Below are 20,986 nucleotides of genomic sequence, written 5' to 3'. Positions count from 1 at the left end.
GGGACTAACCTTGAGCGGTCACATGCAGCTGCTGCCATCACGGATGAAGAGGCAAAGGCTGAATTGGAAGTCTATGAGAAGGAGATTCCCCGTCTCACAGCAGCGCTGAATTTATATGATTACGCCCATGAAGAGGTCGGGCAAAGTATAGAGACTGTAAGAGAAGAGACCACGTGGCGGGATCCCTGTATCCCTGACACTATGCAGTAATGGGGAAGCGTCCCTACCTATGGGCCTTCCCTTCCAGCACACACAACTACAGCGAGTCGGGGCCTAGCTGGGACCTGGGGGAAATCTGGCCCAGTCAACCCCTTGTATGCTACAGACATGAGACTACCACATGCTTGGGTTTCTATATGGCGGCGCATACACAGAGACCCAGACACAGCACCCACCTCCATGCATAGGGTCACCCTGCTCTCCCTCAGCTGTAGTTCTGCACTGCAGATTGGGGGAGGGAAGAGAGCTCTGTGTCTCACTTCTACAGCTCTGCACAGACCTCCCCCCTCTCTCCTCTGCACAGACCTCCCCCCTCTCTCCTCTGCACAGACCTCCCCTATCCCCCAGTGTCCCAGACACATTATTTAAAACTAGGACATGAGGGAATGCAGCAGATATTTGGGACATCAGAACATACTGTCAGACCAGTTTAAAAAGGGAGGACGACTGTATTACCTAACAGATATTATCTTATTCTTCTCAGGTATGTTTGATTGGACCCACCTCATTTAAATTAAGCCCATCTGCAATTGATCTGTATTTAACTTCTACTTGGTCAACACCCTCTTTAGAAAATCCCTCTGGTTAATGTCCCTCACATGTGCTAATTAAGTTGCCTGGGCTGTACTTAAGTCAGGTGACATTTTAGAGCTATAAAACCAGTCAGCATCGCAGCCTCTATCATCTATCCCAGACTGCACCTCTCAGCACGTTACTATTGTTGTGATGCCGCTTTTACTTTTTATATTCGCTGTGACCTCACTTATTTTCAAATTATGCACTAATTCCACTAGCCTCTTTATGTCTCTAACGCTATTCATATATCTCCATCACTCCTTCCTTCACCGCTACTCAGTTCACATGAACTCCTTTCTTACCTGCGCCCTCCGACACCACACAGCTATACCCCCAGCAATAAAGCACACCCCTACAAATCATCCTCACACACACTCTTTCTATCCATGCTTCCTCTCCTTGCTTATGGAGATATCTCTCCCAATCCTGGTCCTTATTTCTTTTCTTTTTTGTAACACAAATTTTATTAGTTTTTTCTCTTTTTGATATCTTAACATGGTCTAGCAACACATTGTCTTGTACATTCAAATAAAACCTATTTCGTAACATCCATATATAAAAGAAAACCTTTACCACGAACAAGACGAACTGACAGACACACTTATATATTAGACATGGGAAGGAAGGGTGGGAAAGGGGGGGGGGAGGGTAACAGCAGGTATGTTGCCTCTGTGGCCGAATCCATCACAGGCGTTGTTATTCTGCCTATCTGACTTCGTTCTTTCATCTCTTGTATTTGCCGATCAAACTTGTCTTAATGCAACTCGTCGTGTCGGTTGTCATAGGACAGGCCTGTACAACTCGTAAAGTGAGAGGGGCCGAACTGCTCCAAGGAAAAAAAAATTGGGCCGCATGGGTAAAATCATCGTCATCATCTCTCCTCCAGCACCTCATCATCATCATCATCATCCTCATATCTCCCCCAGCACCCCTCATCATCATCCTCATATCTCCCCCAGCACCCTTCATCATCATCCTCATATCTACCCCAGAACCCCTCACTAACAACCTTTGCGATACTCCCCATCTATCTCTCATACCCCCATCTCTCCCACTCACCCACACACATAATACTCCCCCTCCACATCAAACACACAATATCCCCCTGCACAGCACACACATCACACCCCCTGCACCTCACATCCCTCTCCCCCCTGCACCTCACATCCCTCTCCCCCCTGCACCTCACATCGCTCTCCCCCCTACACCTCACATCACTCTCCCGCCCTGCACCTCACGTCACTCTCCCCCCTTGCACCTCACGTCACTCTCCCCCCTTGCACCTCACGTCACTCTCCCCCCTTGCACCTCACGTCACTCTCCCCCCTTGCACCTCACGTCACTCTCCCCCCTTGCACCTCACGTCACTCTCCCCCCTTGCACCTCACGTCACTCTCCCCCCTTGCACCTCACGTCACTCTCCCCCCTTGCACCTCACGTCACTCTCCCCCCTTGCACCTCACGTCACTCTCCCCCCTTGCACCTCACGTCACTCTCCCCCCTTGCACCTCACGTCACTCTCCCCCCTTGCACCTCACGTCACTCTCCCCCCTTGCACCTCACGTCACTCTCCCCCCTTGCACCTCACGTCACTCTCCCCCCTTGCACCTCACGTCACTCTCCCCCCTTGCACCTCACGTCGCTCTCCCCCCTTGCACCTCACGTCGCTCTCCCCCCTTGCACCTCACGTCGCTCTCCACCCTTGCACCTCACATCGCTCTCCCCCCTTGCACCTCACATCGCTCTCCCCCTTGCACCTCACATCGCTCTCCCCCCTTGCACCTCACATCGCTCTCCCCCCTTGCACCTCACGTCACTCTCCCCCCTTGCACCTCACGTCACTCTCCCCCCTTGCACCTCACGTCACTCTCCCCCCTTGCACCTCACGTCACTCTCCCCCCTTGCACCTCACGTCGCTCTCCCCCCTTGCACCTCACGTCGCTCTCCACCCTTGCACCTCACATCGCTCTCCCCCCTTGCACCTCACATCGCTCTCCCCCTTGCACCTCACATCGCTCTCCCCCCCTTGCACCTCACATCACTCTCCCCCCCTTGCACCTTACGTCACTCTCCACCCTTGCACCTCACATCATTCTCCCCCCCTTGCACCTCAAATCACCCCCCTTGCACCTCACATCACTCTCCCCCTTTGCACCTCAAATAACCCCCCATACACCTCAAATCACCCCCTTGCACCTCCAATGACCCCCCTGCACCTCCAATCACACCCCTTGCACCTCCAATGACCCCCTGCACCTCCCATCACCCTCCCACCCTGCACCTCACATCACCCATCACCCTCTCCCCCCCTGCACCTCCCATTACCCTCCCCCCTGCACCTCACATCACCCATCACCCTCTCCCCCCCTGCACCTCACATCACCCATCACCCTCTCCCCCCCTGCACCTCCCATTACCCTCCCCCTGCACCTCACATCACCCATCACCCTTTCCCCCCCTGCACCTCACATCACCCACAGGGCCGCCAACAGAAATCATGGGGCCCGGGACAAATGAAAGGAGCAGGCCTCCCCCCCCGAACCCATAGCGCACCTAAAATATCTTTTAGCGTGCAACTTTTACTTAACTGTTTTCTTATTGTAATACAGAAAAAAACATTACATCTCCCCTCCTCATACCTCCCCCTCCCCCTCCCTCTCCCTCCACCCACCCTCTCCCTCCACCCACCCACCCCTCTCCCTCCACCCACCCCCCCTCTCCCTTCTGCCCTCCCTCTCCCTCCCCCCCTCTCTCCCTTCCCCCCTCCTCTCTCCCTTCCCCCCCTCCTCTCTCCCTTCCCCCCCTCTCTCCCTCCTCCCCCCTCTCTCCCTTCCGCCCCCTCTCTCCCTCCTGCCCCCTCTCTCCCTCCTGCCCCCTCTCTCCCTCCTGCCCCCTCTCTCTCCCCCCTCTCCCCCACCCCTTCTCCCCTCTCCCCCACCCCTTATCCCCCCTCTCCCCCACCCCTTCTCCCCCGTCTCCCCCACCCCTTCTCCCCCACCCCTTCTCCCCCCCTCCCCCACCCCTTCTCCCCCTCTCCTCCACCCCTTCTCCCCCTCTCCCCCAACCCTTCTCCCCCCTCTCCCCCACCCCTTCTCCCCCCTCTCCCCCACCCCTTCTCCCCCCACCACACCACTCTGTTTGCCCCCCCCACCAGCAGCCCGTTTTACACTCCCACCCCTGCACCAGCCCGTTTTTCACATGCACCAGCCCGTTTTTCACACCCACCCCCCCCACCAGCCCGTTTTTCACACCCACCCCCCACCCCTGCACCAACCCGTTTTTCACACCCACCCCCCCACCAGCCCTTTTTTACACCCACCCCCCCCCCCCTGCACCAGCCCGTTTTTCACACCCACCCCCCCACCAGCCCGTTTTTCACAACCACCCTCCCACCAGCCCGTTTTTCACCCCCATCCCCCCCACCTCTGCACCAGCTCATTTTTCACACCCACCCCCCCATCTCTGCACCAGCCCGTTTTTCACACCCACCCCCCCCCCCCACCTCTGCACCAGCCCGTTTTTCACACACACCCCCACCAGACCGTTTTTCACACCCACCCCCCCCACCAGCCCGTTTTTCCCACCCACCCCCCCCCCCCCCCCCACCTGTGCACCAGCCTGTTTTTCACACCCACCCTACCAGCCCGTTTTTCACACCCACCCCCCACCCCTGCCCCAGCCCGTTTTTCACACCCACCCCCCCACCCCTGCTCCAGCCCGTTTTTCACACCCACCCCCCCCCCCCACCTCTGCACTAGCCCGTTTTTCACACCCACCCCCCCACCAGCCCGTTTTCACACCCCCCCCACCCCTGCACCAGCCCGACACACACACACACACACCTCTTAGATCAGCACATCACACACACACACACACCTCTTAGATCAGCACGTCCTCTCCCCGGTACTAAGTCCCACCCCCGGCATGCTCTGACCTCCAACCCGCCCCCCGGCATCCTGCTATTGAAAAAAAAAAAAAACGGCTGCCGCATCCTCCTCATGCTGCTGCTGCCCCCGCGCACCGCAAAACCCGGGGCGGGAGGGAGGGGCAGGGGGGATGAATCGCTGCCATTTTTAAAAAACTTTTTTTTTTTTATACTTTTTCTTTTTTTTTAAATTTATTTATTTAATTAACTGGCGCCCGGCCAGAGTCATCGCGGGCCGCACAGAGAGGCCAGGCGGGCCGCATGCGGCCCGCGGGCCGTATGTTGTGCAGGCCTGTCATAGGATAACGCATTTGCGTTTATCAAAGCAAAGCCTTATTTGACATGCTCTCGTCCTCGCCTCCCACATACAACTTCCACTCATTCTGGTGTCAACCACTCTAACCTCATACCCATCCCCTGCCACCCTCCCTCCTCTCTCCCTTTCTCCTGTGCCCTTTGGAATGCTCATTCCCTCTCTAACAATTCCTTTCTGTGCATGACTTTCTCTCTCTCACTCTGTTCCTATCTGCTATTACTGAGACCTGGCTTGCTCACTCAGTCTGACTCTGCCCTCTCTTATGGTGGCCTCTCTCCCACACTCCGCCCCCTGATGGCAGGGGTGGAGGCGTGGGGCTCCTGCTCTCCTCTCTCTGCCATTAACGAACCCTTCCAATTCCTCCCTCTCTTGCTTTTACCTCCTTTGAGGCTCACACTGTCCAGAACTTCTCTCCTCTTCCTGTCAACGTGGCAGTCATCTATCGCCCACCTACCTCTACTCATCCCCCTTCTGCCTTTCTCTCTCACTTTGAATCCAGTCTTTCATTAGACTCCCCTGTTCTTCTCCTTGGGGACTTCAACTGCCACATTGATGACCCCTCTCTCCCTTGGGCTTCCCACTTTCTCTCTCTAACCTCTTCTTGTGGCCTCCAACAGTGGACTGCAGCTAGCACCCACAAGGATGGCAACTACCTAGACCTGGTTTTCACTAAAAACATCTGACAAAGTGACAATATGACGTAAGGGGGAGGTCTGACATAACAGCACTGGGATCTAAGCAACCATTTTGAGTCAGCCTCCATCTTAGGTGCCTGATATTGTCTATTGTCTGTATGAAAGTTGGTATGAACGTTAGTTTAAAATACATTTTTTTTCTTCTGAAGTTCCAATTGATATTGAGCGGTTCAGCTAAGCAAAAAACCTTGAGAACAAGAGCAATGTGCCAATGTTATGAAAATACGAGACTGATAGGCACAGTCTCTCATTCCGAAGGTGGGGGGGCCATGAGTTCTGTATGTAGAGTAAAAGTTACCGGCTTGCATAAGGAATATTAGCTGAGTCATTTCATTTCATTTATGCATCCCATAATAATATTATTAACTCGATGTGTTCATGTTCATATTTTGTTTACGTAGTGACGACACGCAACCTCGTATAGGGGGCGTGGGTTTAGTATTTTGTGTATAAATAAGGCCTGTATGCCACCATGTCGTTGGGAGAGTTTTATTTTGAAACCCTCCTCTGCGTGTGCACCGTACACCGCAATAAACTTATCTGTCATTCTGCAAAACATATCCTCAGACTTGTGTTTTTATTCACAACTTTCGCAGATGGCGCACCGAATAGAAACCCAAAAATACCGGAAGCTGAGCACCTGAAAAAAACACTCCTCGGTCACTCAAATCTGAGCGCTCGTAAGAATCAAGGTAAAAGGCACCTTTTGAGGAAAGCCTGAGTTTAAAAAGTTGTTTTGAGTGGTGTGTAGAGAGATGTGTTTTGAAGGCTGTCTCAATCTGTATTGACGGGTTTACCTAGCAGTTTCAAATAAGTTTATTTGTCTGTTCCTGTTTCCATTTTAAAGTATTATAGTTATTTAAGTTTTATTGGGATTAAGGTGAGAGTCCCGTTAAAAGTTTTGGTGTTTTGGTGATGAAGGTGAGTGTTTGTATGCTTAAGGGATTGTTTTTCAGACTGTCCTGGGTTGTGATAAATATTTTTTTTGTCTGAGCAGGAAGGGTCCCTGATTGTACATTTGCTCTGTTTTGTCATTAACATACCAAGTGAGTTTATTTATGGATATCTAGTTAGAAAGTCTTATCTGTATCCATGTTATAGAAGTATAAGGTTTATCAGGACTGGGTTGGACCCGCTGAAGTAATTCAAGTGTTTTCTTAGGTATAGTTATGGTGAAAAAATCAGAACAATAACATGCCAAAAGAGTTGTACGCAATCAGCTTGCGCTAATTATTGTATCAGGTGTATTGTACAGGTCAATTAAATGTGATTACTGTAACAGGAGAATAATGGGAAACCAAAGTTCTAAAAACTTGCCGTTAGAGGTTGTGTCTGCAGAAAAAATAAAAAAGAATGGATTTAGAGAACAAGAAGAGACAATATAAATATGTTTTGTTGGCCAATGAAAACACATGGAAGTTCAAATAAAAATACACATGCAAGTCCCAGTGAAAAACATGCCACCCCAATGAAAAAAGTTTGTTTGCAATTAATTACTATGGAAGGAAGCGTGAACCTATGAGCAGCCGCACCGGTTTTCTTATCCGTAAGAATGCGAACGCAAGGGCTCTTAGTGGAACCTTCTAACTTTCAGTAATCCCTGTGTGTCTGTGGCAGTATAAATCTTTGGATTTTATGAGGTTTTTGTGGCTAAAGTCAAGCATGGCAGGCCCGGCTGACCTGATGCTGTAGAAATCAGTTATGAACGTATAAGCTTTTCCTTCCATTTCCCCACATGCAATAAGTGGTTATAAATCATTTCCTGATATAAACTCAAGTTTCGGTACCGGCAAGTAAAATTGTTGCGCCCTTAATGGAAAGTTGCCAGATGGATTTGATACCCTAATGAATTTTTTCTGAATGATTACCTGTGTGAAAGATAAACCATGCTAAGTATCACGTGTGCACAAATCACCATCCAAAAACTTGCAAGTACGTACAAAAACATGAATATTATTTGCTCACAATGAAACCAAATGTCTGCAAGACAGAGAATCAGAATCAGCAGCACAGAGCGTGCCCCCACCTTTTTCTCCAGCGCGAGGAATGTGCTAAGATACGAAAGTTAACTCAAAAAGCTCCGGAGCATCAGAGTAGTTTTAAAATCAGGTTATTTATGAGAATAAAGAAAGAGAAGGGAACTTTTATTAATTTAGTTGCAGGGTGAAATTGTTTGGTAATAGGGGAGAAATGTTTTTCTTTTATTTGTTCGTTATTTTTGTGATGTTGTTTGGCTGTGTATGAGAGAAGTTTTTTGTATTGTGTGTTCTGTATTGTGTGTAACCAGTAAAAACACATTTCAATTTCTATGGGATTAGGATATGTTTGGTAATATTTTGTGTTTAAAAATGCGGGTAAAAGCTCATAAGCATTGTTTGAAGTATATATTGTATTGTATGTTTATATGTATATAACGCCATTAATATGCACAGCGCTTCACAGGAGTGGTGCACGTCGTAATCATATAGGTAGCAAAGGGTAAAGGTAAGAGATCATGAAATAAGTGATCCAGACATAAAAGTAACAGTTGAGCAAAGAGAAGTCCCTGCTCTGAGGAGCTTACAATCTAATTGGTAGGTAGGGAGAGCATACAGAGACAGTAGGATTTGATTAGAAGCCAGGAGAGGAATTTCAAGAGGGGAAATGCAGAATCAGAGTTTAAAGAGTAGAGTGATTCTGGCAGCAGCGTTTGGGATAGATAGTAGGGAAGACAGGTGAAAGACAGGAAGGCAGGATAGCAGAGGATTACAGTTATCAAGATGGGAGAGAATGAGGGTCTGAATCAGAGGTTTAATAGTTGAGCAACAGAGGAACAGGTGTATCTTTGTGATATTGTGGAGGAAAAAGCGACAGTTATAGAAATGTTTTGAATGAAAGAGGAGAATATGGGAGAGGAGTTGGGAGTGACCCCTAAGCAGCGTGCTTGAGCTACTGGATGGAAGATTCAAGAGTAATGTGGAAGGAGATAATAGGGTCAGGTTTGGGAGGGAGTATGAGGAACTCTGTTTTTGCCATGTTAAATTTAAGGCAAAAGAGGGCCTTCCAGGATGAGATAACAGAAGGACATTCAGAAACTTAGGTTTGTATGGCAGGTGTAAGGTCAGGGGTTGAAAAGTAAATGAGGGTGTTGTCAGCATAGTAGTGATATTTAAACCTAAGAGATGTTATTAGGTCACCTAGAGAGAGTGTGTAAAAAAAAAATGAGAAAAGTGTGGTCCACAGAGTCAAATGCTGCAGAGAGTAATATGAGCAGAGTGTAATGACCTCTGTCGTGGGCAGCATATAGGTCAGTTATTTTAGTGAGAATTGTCTCCGTGGAGTGAGCAGTGCAGAAGTCAGATTGTAGAGGGTTAAGGAGAGAATGGGTGTTGAGAAAATGGAGCAAGCAAGAGAACACAAGACAAGTTCAGTAGTTAGAAAGACAGGTAGGGTCAAGCTTGCTATTTTTGAGTCATGGTATAACTATTACATGTTTGAAGGAGAATGGGAAATGTAGCAGAGTAGAGGGAAAAAGGAGATCAACAGTGATGGTGACACTTTTTTGAGACAGTGGAAAAAGAGTCAAGGAAAGCAGGAAGAGAGTAGGAAGCAAAGTAGGATAGGAGGAAACAGAGGGAATGTTCTGGTGTATGGATTCAACCTCTTTCTTAAAATAGTCAGCAAAGTCCTGAGGTGAGACGAAGGAAGAGTTAGTGGGGGTTAGACTTGTGAGTGTTGATTAAAGGAGAGAAATAGGTTTGTATAGCTTGAGAAAGGACAGAATTGCAACAGGATAGCATAAATTTGTAGTGAATGAAGTCAGTAAAACTATGAAAGTTCAAACAGAAGGCATTAAAAAGAACTGAGCGTAGGGAAATAGCACGAGCGTGTGGAGTTATTTGTGTGTTAAGAAGTTATATAAACCTCAGCTATATAAAAGCCCGTTGGTTAATTTTTGAGAGGCCATAAAAAATGTCGCTCTTAGGGCTCTGGATAAAGCTCCATGTATTTAAACTTTAAGCAAAAGTTCCAATCCAATAATTATTATTTTTCAGGAAGAAGCAGTGGTGTACCGTTATCTTATCTTTTCAGGGTCAATTGGCGAAACGCCCAGAAACAAAATGGCTCTTTGCCCAGAAACAAGTCTTATAGAATTATTTTTTTCTTTAGTCAGATGAATATGCAGAGTGTCTTTAAAATGATAAAGCTGACCGTGTGCTCAGCACTGTGCAAAGAGATTATATAAAGCAAGACATTAGTGTGATGTCTTATACAAAATCATTTGTCTATTAACTGAATATGTGATGTATGTTTTAACTTTTAACCATTTATTTTTTCCAAAAGGTGTCCGTAAGCAGTGGTTATTGTCAAAATTGCTGTGTAATCTAGAATGGGTTTGCCAGGAAGGGGTGAATTTGGGAGTCACCTCTCATTTGTGGGTGTGTCTTGTGCATAGGGTTAAATATAGGGTCAAAGTTGCAAAAGCAGTTACATAAGTGAATAGGGTATGCATTATATACAAGGCATTTCAATTTTTTTAGCAGAATAGTTACAGTGGAGTGTTTGGGGTAAAAGCCACATAGGGATTGGCTAGGGAAATTTGTATGGGTAAAATAATTACTTAATTGGGAGTGAATATTTTCCATGACAGTGGATAGTAGTGGGAGAAGAGAGATTGGCCTGTAGTTTGAGACAGTGTTTTTTGTCCCCACTTTTGAAGATTGGGACAAACTCTGGCAGTTTCCCAGGTCTTAGGGATATGGCCTACAGACAGGATAGAATTAATTATGGAAGCAAGTGGTATGGCAAGGGATGAGGCCCCAAAGTTTCAGGAACTTAGATTGTATCAAAGTCAGGTTCACATTGGCTACTTAGTTTTAAATTGAGGAACATTAATAGGGAATACCTCTGTCTATATGCGGATGCAAAGACAGGAGTATACACATTGATACAAGAATTTATTCCTAGGTATAAATTATCTCCCTATGAGACACATATGGGATGACTTATGACTATCAGCAGTCCAAAGGAACGAATTAAGGACCATGTTATTGGTAATAAAACAATAAGTTGTATGCAACTAATACATTTTTTGAGTCTCTCTAGGCAAAGTTGAAAGTGCACCTACTCGAGATGGGGTTAATAGTCACATATTTCCTGCACAAGCATGCTCTTCATCCCAGGTGAAAAGGCCTAAAGTAACCACCAATACAGCAATTAAAGTGGCAGAGTTCTTTTCCTGGACCCAAAGCACCCAAAGCTCGTTCCAGTTTCACCAAACGTTCCAGCGCCACCAAAGACCAAAGTCACCTAAAGCACAGCCGCAGCAAGTTAACGTCTTGCCGAGTCAAAACCCTAACCGTTAACCAACGAGGAAAATAAGACACCAGGCTAAGGCCACGTTTTATCAGAACATTTCATTTTTTCAGAGACTCAATATTTTTATTCTTTAGAGTGTGTTAAGTTAGAAATTTAAGGTGTATGTAGAATTGAGCCTTGATGGGAGGATTGGTTTCCTGGAAGCGTGGCTTGTGAAAGCTTTTGTATGTGTTTTGGCAGTACTCATCACTCTCTATGTATGTGTCATGTGCAGCAAAACTTTGATCCAGAAGTGTGTTGCACCTCCACCGAAAGGAGGGGGTCACCCAGGAGTGTGTGTCAGCCACAAGGAAAGGATCATAAGTCAGCCAAGTTGACCATCGCAGACATTGTCTGTTCTGATATTCTGAGTGAATTATGTATATAATGCGTGCAGGGGTGATGATCATGCATTTCGCTTCCACAGATTCCAAACCCCCTTCAATTCTCAGTAATAGAATGTTGTGATGATTCTGAAAATATATGATGATAGAGATAGATGCCATTTCCTTTATCTAGCAACTGCATATCCAAAGAAAGGTTGCTTGCATAAAATAAGGTTTTTAGTATTGTGTATAATTTCTGTATTTTTCCAATTTTTTAAGGGAACCTCTTTAAAGGGTGTATCAGACACTAGGAACAAGAATCAATTTATGGGTCACGTGTCTCCACCAACCAATGAAACCTGTGTAAAAATGTATGTTTAGTCAAATAACAATTTACAGGAAGGATGTGGCCTTAATTTTGCAGTTTTTAATTTTCATCATTAAACCAAGAACAGGTTCAGATTAGGCTTTTGGCCTTACCAAACAGAATTGCTTTAGACTATGTTTTAGCTTCAAAAGGAGGGGTATGTGCTTTGATCAAAGAACAATGTTGTGTTTTTATTCCAGATCAGTGTAGCAATGTGCAGCATGAACTAGATGAAATAGAAGAGATTCAAAAGCGGCTTAGACAGGAAGATGGGATGGAATGGGACCCTCTGGGGTTAGCTGGTTGGCTTGGATTACTTGGAGCAATTTTTTTGAATGTTTTGGTGTGTGTGTGTGGAAGTGGTACTTGTTGTCATGTGTGTGTCACGTGTTGCAAAGGTATGATCCACAGGTGTGCGACGCCCTCCCCCAATCTGATGCCACTCTTTACAGATGCCAGAAACAGCAGTACCTTGAAGAAAGAAGATGCCGACCACAGTTATTCAACTCCAAAAGACAAGTTGGGGCCGCAGCGCCTTACGAGACTATGACAGTAAAGGGCACGCGCCCTTGTCCTCTGAGTTGTCCCTGGACTATCATCATAAACTTAATTCTCAAAAGCTATGTTTTAAGAATAAAAAAAAAGGAGGGAGTGACAAAGTGAGAATATGACGTAAGGGGGAGGTCTGACATAACAGCACTGGGATCTAAGCAACCATTTTGAGTCAGCATCCATCTTAGGTGCCTGATATTGTCTATTGTCTGTATGAAAGTTGGTATGAACGTTAGTTTAAAATATATTTTTTTTCTTCTGAAGTTCCAATTGATATTGAGCGGTTCAGCTAAGCAAAAAACCTTGAGAACAAGAGCAATGTGCCAATGTTATGAAAATACGAGACTGATAGGCACAGTGTCTCATTCCGAAGGTGGGGGGGCCATGAGTTCTGTATGTAGAGTAAAAGTCACCGGCTTGTATAAGGAATATTAGCTGAGTCATTTCATTTCATTTATGCATCCCATAATAATATTATTAACTCGATGTGTTCATGTTCATATTTTGTTTACGTAGTGACGACACGCAACCTCGTATAGGGGGCGTGGTTTTAGTATTTTGTGTATAAATAAGGCCTGTATGCCACCATGTCGTTGGGAAAGTTTTATTTTGAAACCCTCCTCTGCGTGTGCACCGTACACCGCAATAAACTTATCTGTCATTCTGCAAAACATATCCTCAGACTTGTGTTTTTATTCACAACTGTCGCACATCTCACTGATTTCTCCATTTCTCCTTTCCTTTCTCTGACCATCACCTCATCTCGCTTCTCCCCTACTCTGTCTCCATTTAGCCCTCGTTTCTGTAGAAACCTGCGCTATATTAACCTACCAGCTTTTGATTCCACTTTACGCTCCTCCCTCTCCTCGCTCAGCTTCAGACCCTGACAACCTGGTCAGGAACTACAACAGTGCCTTATCCTCCTGTCTTGATCTACATGCCCCGCTTTTTCTCTGCCGTCCTCGCCCTTCTAACCCCAGACCCTGGCTAAATTGCCACACGCATGCTGCGTTCCTCCACTCGTTCCTCTGAACGCCTCTGGAGGAAATCTCATACCCTCGCAGATTTCCTTCACTACAAATGTATGCTGTCCTGTTTCAATTCTGCCCTCTCTCAGGCTAAACAAACCTACTTTTCATCACTAATCAACAAGCACAAGTCTAACCCACGCCGACTATTCTCTGTCTTTGATACTCTACTCAGACCACCCTCAGCTGCCTCTTCTTCCTCCATCTCACCTCAGGACTTTTCTGACTATTTTAAGGAAAAGGTGGAATCCATATGTCAGAACATCCCCTCTGTTGCCACCTCCCATCCCACATCGCTTCCCATCTCTCCTTCTGCCTTCATGGACTCTTTTTCCACTCTCGGAGGAGGATGTGTCACTGCTGATCTCCTATTCTCCCTCTACCACCTGCCCTCTTGATCCCATTCCCTCCCATCACCTAAAACCTCTTACTCCTATTATAATCCCTACGCTCACACAGATTTTTTAACTCTTCCCTCTACTCTGGTACCTTTCCCTCCTCCTTCAAAACATGCAACAGTTATAACTTTACTCAAAAACAGCAAGCTTGACCCTACCTGTCTTTCTAACTATCGACCTGTCTCAATCCTGCCCTTTGCCTCCAAACTTCTTGAACGTCTTGTATTCCCTCGACTGCTACATTTTCTCAACACCAATTCTCTACAATCTGGCTTCTGCACTGCTCACTCCATGGAAACAGCCCTCACTAAAATAACTTATGACCTCCATGCTGCCAACGACAGAGATCATTACACTCTGCTCATATTACTCGACCTCTCTGCAGCATTTGACACAGTGGACCACCCTGTTCTCATTCACATTTTCCATACTCTTGGTATTCGAAACAAAGCTCTATCCTGGATCTCCTCTTACCTCTCCCATCGTACATTCAGTGTCTTTTTTTGCTAACACCTCCTCCTCTACTGATCTCTCGGTGGGGGTACCCCAGGGCTCTGTCCTGGGACCTCTATTTTCTCTGTACATACTTTCTCTAGGTGACCTAATCACATCTCTTGGGTTTAAATATCACCTCTATGCTGACGACACACAAATTTACCTTTCCATCCCTGACATTACACCTGCTGTACAGACTAAAGTTTCTGAATGTCTCTCTGGGATAGCATCCTGGATTGCCATCCGCCGACTTAAACATGGCAAAAACAGAACTCCTTATACTTCCTCCCAAACCTGGCCCTACTACCTCCTTCCACATTACTGTTGGAAGTACCATCATTCATCCAGTAGCCCAAGCACGCTGCCTTGGGGTCACACTCGACTCCTCTCTCACATTTGCCCCTCATATTCAAAACGTATCTAAAACCTGTCGCTTTTTCCTCCGAAACAAAGATACGCCCTTTCCTTTGTTACTCGACTGCTAAAACTTTGACTCAAGGCCCTCATTCTCTCCCGTCTCGATTACTGTAACCTCCTGCTGTCCGGCCTTCCTGCCTCTCACCTGTCTCCCCTACATGCTGCTGCCAGAATCACTACTCTTTCCTAAATTTGTCTCAGCGTCTCCCCTGCTGAAATCACTCTCCTGGCTTCCTATCAAATCTCGCACTCAATACTCCTCCTCACTTTTAAAGCTTTACACTCTTCTGCCCCTCCTTACATCTCAGCCCTAATTTCACGCTATGCACAATCCCGACTCTTGCGTTCTGCTCAAGGATATCTTCTCTCTACCCCCTTTGTATCTAAAGCCCTCTCCCGCCTTAAACCTTTCTCACTGACTGCCCCGCACCTCTGGAATGCCCTTCCCCTCAATACCCGACCAGCACCCTCTCTATCCACCTTTAAGACCAACTTGCTTAAAGAAGAATATGAGTAGCACCGTGGCTAATACTATACACGATACATAAAGCTTGGCCCCCTGCAGACGCACTTACCTGAATGTCCTCCTACTGTCTTTGTACGTTCTCCCCAACAATTAGATTGTAAACTCTATGGAGCAGGGACTCCTTTTCTACAATATTACTTTTATGTCTGAAGCACTTATTCCCATGATTTGTTATTTATACGATTGTCACGTGTATTACTAATGTGAAGCGCTATGTATATTAATGGCGCTACATAAATAAAGACATACATACATAGGAGAGAAAGAAAGGTGCGCAAATATATCTAACAAACAGTATTAATATGTATCTGTGGATGCTGCCACAATGTAAAGGTAACACACAGTTCCAATATATATCAAGGGGAGAGGAAAAACAAAAAGGCGCAAACCACTGACCACAATGCTTAAATTACTAAACACTAATAAAGATGCAGTGCAATGATAGTCCAATCTGTAGAATCCTGGATTGAGTGGGATCTCAAGGTATCACACCCTTTGATAAGGGTTTTTTAGACGAAACGCGTAGGGCTACGTTAGTCTTGTCCCTTGGATTTTACTAGCTTGCTGGACTATATGCCTTATTCAAGGCAATTGGAACTTACAAACCGCTATTAACGGCATTTCCGAACAATTTTACCCACAGAGGAGCTTCTGTATATCTGAAGTGAAAGCGGAGCGTCATCACGCTGACATCGCGAGGTTTCCAGCCGAGGAGGAGATCTGCATACACAGACGCCGGACGCAGACGGCGTCCTTTGGAGTTGATCCTGCGGCTAACAGTTCCCGTATTATAGTTCCAGACAAGGATTTTATCCTGACATGCTCATTTTTATCTGTGATTTCGTAAGTAGGATCTGTGCTTACATTGTGTGTCAATAATACATAAATACTTCACCATATCTGGCTATCTTCTCATTTATAGATCCCACTCAATCCAGGATTCTACAGATTGGACTTTCATTGCATTACAATCTTATTAGTGTTTAGTAATTTAAGCATTGTGCTCAGTGGTTTGCGCCTTTTGTTTTTCCTCTCCCCTTGATACATACATACCAGGACTGTCCCCGGGCAAACGTGTCAACCTCACACAGAGAAGCTATAGCCCATAACACACACAGGATGCTGGCCCCTGTGGTAATGAAGGAGTTAAACTCCAACCAATACTCCCTCAATCTAATTACTTTCTAACTCTATTTAATAACTTTCCCAATCTTATCCTCACTGATCCCTAATGTTAATTCCCAATGTAAAATAACCCCCATTATCTCCCAGTCCCTGTGATACAGGAGGAGTAACCCCCCCAGTGCCAGAGGCTCCCCCTCACTATCAGAGGCTCAGCCTCTCAGGCTCCTGTGTGTAAGGAAGCTCAGAACAGCACTGGGATAATGTGCACAGGTCACACAAGGGAGGGGAAGGGAGGAGGAGGAAAGCACTTACCCAATAACACAGGCTGAAGATCTCTGTGCAGCAGGGGGTGGGCAATGTGAGGGGGACACAGGAAAAGGGACTTAGAGGCTGCAGAGCCTATTCCTCAGTGTGTCCCCCCCTCAGTGCCTGAGATGTGCACTTTATCCCCCCCTCACTGTGTGTGTACTTCCTATGGAGGGTGGGGGGAGCCCCTGTGATCTCTCAGTCCTTCCCTGTGGGAGTGACCTGGATTCCCCCCTCAGGATGTGGGACAGTCTGTGCTCAGGGTCAGTGTTTCCTGCCGGAATCAAACCTCACACACCAGGACATCCGGCTGCAGCAGAGGGGCCATAGAGAGGGAAGAGGGGAGGCCAGAGCGCCTCTAACCAGCTCCTCCTGAGCTCATATGGAACAGTGACCCCTGGTGGGCTCCCAAGCAAGATGCGGTGAGTGCCCCCTGGTGAGAGCTGCACGTGGTGCTGGCTGTGGGCTGCTGAGAAACATAGTGACAATCTCACCCCCATCTCCCACCATATATAGTGCGGCCTGGTGATATACTCTGTGCTGTGTGTCTGCTTATTTACTCTGTGCTGTGTGTCTGCTGATATACTCTGTGCTGTGTGTGTAGTGACGTCTGGTGATATACTCTGTGCCCCTGCTAGCTGATTTTCTTTCTGTGTTCACGCCTCCCCCTGCCTCTTATTTCCTCTTTCTGCTTCAGCTCGGAAGGTGCTTCCTCTTTTACATGTGTAGCCAGGTCCCCTCTGTCCCGCGACCCCCCCTCCTCTTACCTCCGCTGCCGGGGGTCACTCGACAGACCCGCCAGCACTTCTGGAGGGTGGGGGCCGTGCAGGGAGTACTCTGGTGCTCCTGAGGTCCGTGGCTGCTCCCGAGCAGTGCGCCGCCATCTTGCTTAAGGTTGCGCATGCGCAGTGAGAGTCCTGCGGCCCGGCAGAGTTGCGCATGTGCAGGAAGGACCAGCGACCGCTGGCCAATAGGGAGAGGGCTCTAGAGAGGGACTACAGCTCCCATGAGCCTTAGGGGACCCTACGTGACGCCAGGGAGCCAATAGGGCTGGAGTATCTCCCTGCAGAGGAGATTCGATACATTTCGCGGGCTCTGAGCACGTTAGGCAGTCGGCGACCGGAGCAGCTAGGGGAAGGAAGTAGGGTGCAGGAGTCAGTGACTCCCTGCACTAGGCCAGCAGCCCCCTAGGCCCCAGATAGCCCTGAGCCTCCAGTAGTTGTGGTGTTTCAGGGACAGGCCCCAGGTTAGGGCTCCTGCACCTTATTATTCAGAAGTTAGTTAGGGACACAGCGGACGCTGCACGTCCCTCAGAGGTCTGGGCTCAGACCCATATATATATTTTATGTAAAGACTATCTTCCCGGAGGCCACGCCAAGCAGTGACTGCGGCCTGCCGGCGGCAAACAGATTCCCGCCAAGATACAGACGGTGCGGAGCTGCGGTAATATTATCCACGCCGGAATTCAACCCACGCGTAGGAGGACATCACGGCGGATCCAAACCCAGTGGTATAGCGGCACCCGTGGCTGGAGCCAGGGCAGGTATCGTTATAAAGTGCACCAACAGAGTACTCACATGGGACTAGTGGCTGCGCAGTCACACACACATCTATATCACTTGAAGGGACAAATTGTGTGGGGTTACTGGACACGGGATGGGATCACCCGGTGGAAGGGGGTTGCGTCCTGCGAGACGCAGTAGTTAGTGTCTCCTCTAGGGAGGGACACCTGTTTATCATATGCACAATTACGTTTGCAATAGTAAAGTCATTGGTTGGTTTACATGCTGTGTGGTGATATATATTGTTTTGCGAGGAACCACTTCCCCTCTAGTGGGAGCCATCGCAGGTGGAGGCGCTGCACCGAGTACAAGGTTACTCATATTATTATACGTGCCCCAGGTTCCCCGTGGCGGAAGCTCAGCCCTCCTGTGAGCCCAACAGGTAAAGCACCACACCTGGTAACATTAGGTACTCCGCACCTACACTCTTTCTGCGATTGGGTGGGGGATACCCGTTACACATGTCAGCCTCACAGAGAGAAGCTATAGCCCATAACACACTCATGATTTATTTATTTATAAAATGTGTTACCAGGAAGTAATACATTGAGAGTTACCTCTCGTTTTCAAGTATGTCCTGGGCACAGAGTTAAAACAAATAATACATGGTTACAAATACAATTACATAAATGAACAGGGTATACATTATATTCATGACATTGCATGCACAGTTAAAGATAATATATATTGGGGGGCGTGGCCAGCAGCCGAACTGGGAAGCAGCACAGCCAGAGAGCTCCATGCAGCCCCAGTTTAAATACAGCAAAAAAAACCATAAAACTAACCAAAAAGCGGCGAAAAAGTGCCACAAGAGCGGGGGAGACTCACCCGCACCCCGTGAGGCCCCGTGGCAGCAGACCGAGCGAGCAACAAGCACTCGGGAGAGCCGGAGTCCCGGAGCCCCTGCAGCCGAGATTTCCAAGATGGCCGCCGGACGGAACTGAAGGAGCCCTGCAGCGGTGGCACGGGACCTCTGCTCTGCGGGCGGCACCGGGAGCTCCCACCGCTGGAAATAGAGCAGCCAGCCGACAGCGCTCCCCACGAGTCCCCACGAGGCAGAGGAACCAAGATGGCCGCCGAATCGGAAGCCTAGGCTGATCCGCGGCACGCTGCAGAACCGGAGGCGGAGGGGAGGCGTGCAGGACAGACGGAGAGACAATCAGGCTCAGCCGGAGCTGGGGAAGGGTAAGGAGGGATAGACAGTTGGGGGACAACGGAGCCCTGCTGCACAGAAGCGCCCAGAGACACCCTGCCATTAGAGCACAGCAGGGTTCAACAAAAACAGTGCAGAAGGAGTGGGTGCCCCCTCTCCCCCCCTGGTCAGAAATACAATTGCAAAGTGAACCTTCACCCTCCCCCTTACACCCAAAGCCATAATTGCAGGCCCCCCCCCGCCCCCCCCCCCAAAAAAAAAAGAAAACTGAGGTTGCCAATCTCTAACAGCTGCCAGAGTCTGCCGTCCGAGACCCACGGGCTTAACCAACGGCCCAACCCCATCCTGGCACAAAACTTCCTGGCAGCACAACCTGCAAAATCGCCCAAAACAACAACACTCTAAAATGGCTGCCACAAATATATGAGTGTCCAACATTGAGAGCCAGAAAAGCTACACAGCCACGCTTCCCAATTCCCCCTGCCCCCCCCGCTACAACCTATGAACACATAAACAAAACTATGTAGGGGCGTGGCCAGGATGCCGACGGAGATGGACGTGTAGCAGAGGAGCTCGCCAGACCCCCTAACAAATAAATAAATAGAGGCTCTTTTCCCCCGAAAATTCCCCCTCCTAAAGCACTACCCTAGACCCGCAACCCAAGAGGAAATGGCTAACAAACAAAAATCCCAAACAGCCCAGGCTGTTAACAAGCTATTCTCCCCGCGAAACTCAGAGGCGGCGGCAAGAAACCAAGATGGCGCAGGCCCATCAGGCGCACGAGGCCCCAAACAAACTGCCCAAACGCAAGACCGGCAAGAAATGCCAGCGCAGCCGGCGGCAACACTCACCCGAGAGGACATGAAAGAGCTTATGGCAGAAATGCTGCATGACCTGCACAAATCGCTAAAGGCCGATCTCAGATCAGCAGTCACTGAGCTAAAGCAAGAACTGACAGGCCTAAGGGAGCGCACGGATGAACTGTAAGGCAAAATGGAGACCTCCACACAGGCCCAAGAATTAGCTGCAAACGAGATATTCCGGCTCGGGGCTGAGGTAGAAAGTCTCCGCGACTCCCTAGAAGATCAGGAGAATCGCGACAGGAGACAAAACATAAGAATCAGAGGCATCCCCGAGTCGGTACTTCCAGGGCAGTTAAAGACTTACCTCCTGGAGCTCTTCACATCCCTATGTGGAGACTTGAATCAGACGGACCTTGAACTGGACAGGGCTCACCGCTCCCTTGGCCCTAGATCAGAGGATCCAAAAAGGATGAGAGACGTCATAGCCAGACTTCATAAATTTTCGGCAAAAGAAAAAATAATGGAGGTTGCCCGAACCAAAGATCTCATCACATTTGAGGACAGCCAACTGCAACTTTACAACGATCTATCCAAAAGAACTGTAGATCGCCGCAAGGAACTAAGACCCCATACCATACTACTGCGGGACAGCGGAGTAAAGTATAAATGGGGCTTCCCATTTAGACTAATGGTGCAGCGCAATGGAAAGATGCTCTCAATTAAACATCAAGAAGATATGGAGCACTTTGCTAAAGCACTAAACCTCACCCCTCCTGCCAGCTGGAGAAACGAAGTACCCAGACAAGAAGAGCCCCCAACCAGGGCCTCGGAAAGGCTGGCGGGACAGAGGGGTCAGAGGA

At 48.0% G+C, this 20,986-nt stretch overlaps 1 protein-coding gene across 1 annotated transcript in view; it reads right to left on the bottom strand.

The window, feature by feature from the left end:
• The window catches only part of LOC142488425 (uncharacterized), an 83,834-nt gene extending 66,925 nt beyond the window's left edge, over window positions 1–16,909 (bottom strand). The window contains 1 exon segment of the mRNA XM_075588926.1: window positions 16,615–16,909. The gene's annotated coding sequence lies outside the window, so the exon portion shown is untranslated.
• Window positions 16,910–20,986: the final 4,077 nt, after the last annotated feature.

This window comes from Ascaphus truei, chromosome 2 (genome assembly GCF_040206685.1).
Source record: "Ascaphus truei isolate aAscTru1 chromosome 2, aAscTru1.hap1, whole genome shotgun sequence".
NCBI classification, from domain to species: domain Eukaryota; kingdom Metazoa; phylum Chordata; class Amphibia; order Anura; family Ascaphidae; genus Ascaphus; species Ascaphus truei.
The sequence above is the reverse complement of the archived record's forward strand: the minus strand, read 5'-3'. Positions and strand labels throughout refer to the sequence as shown.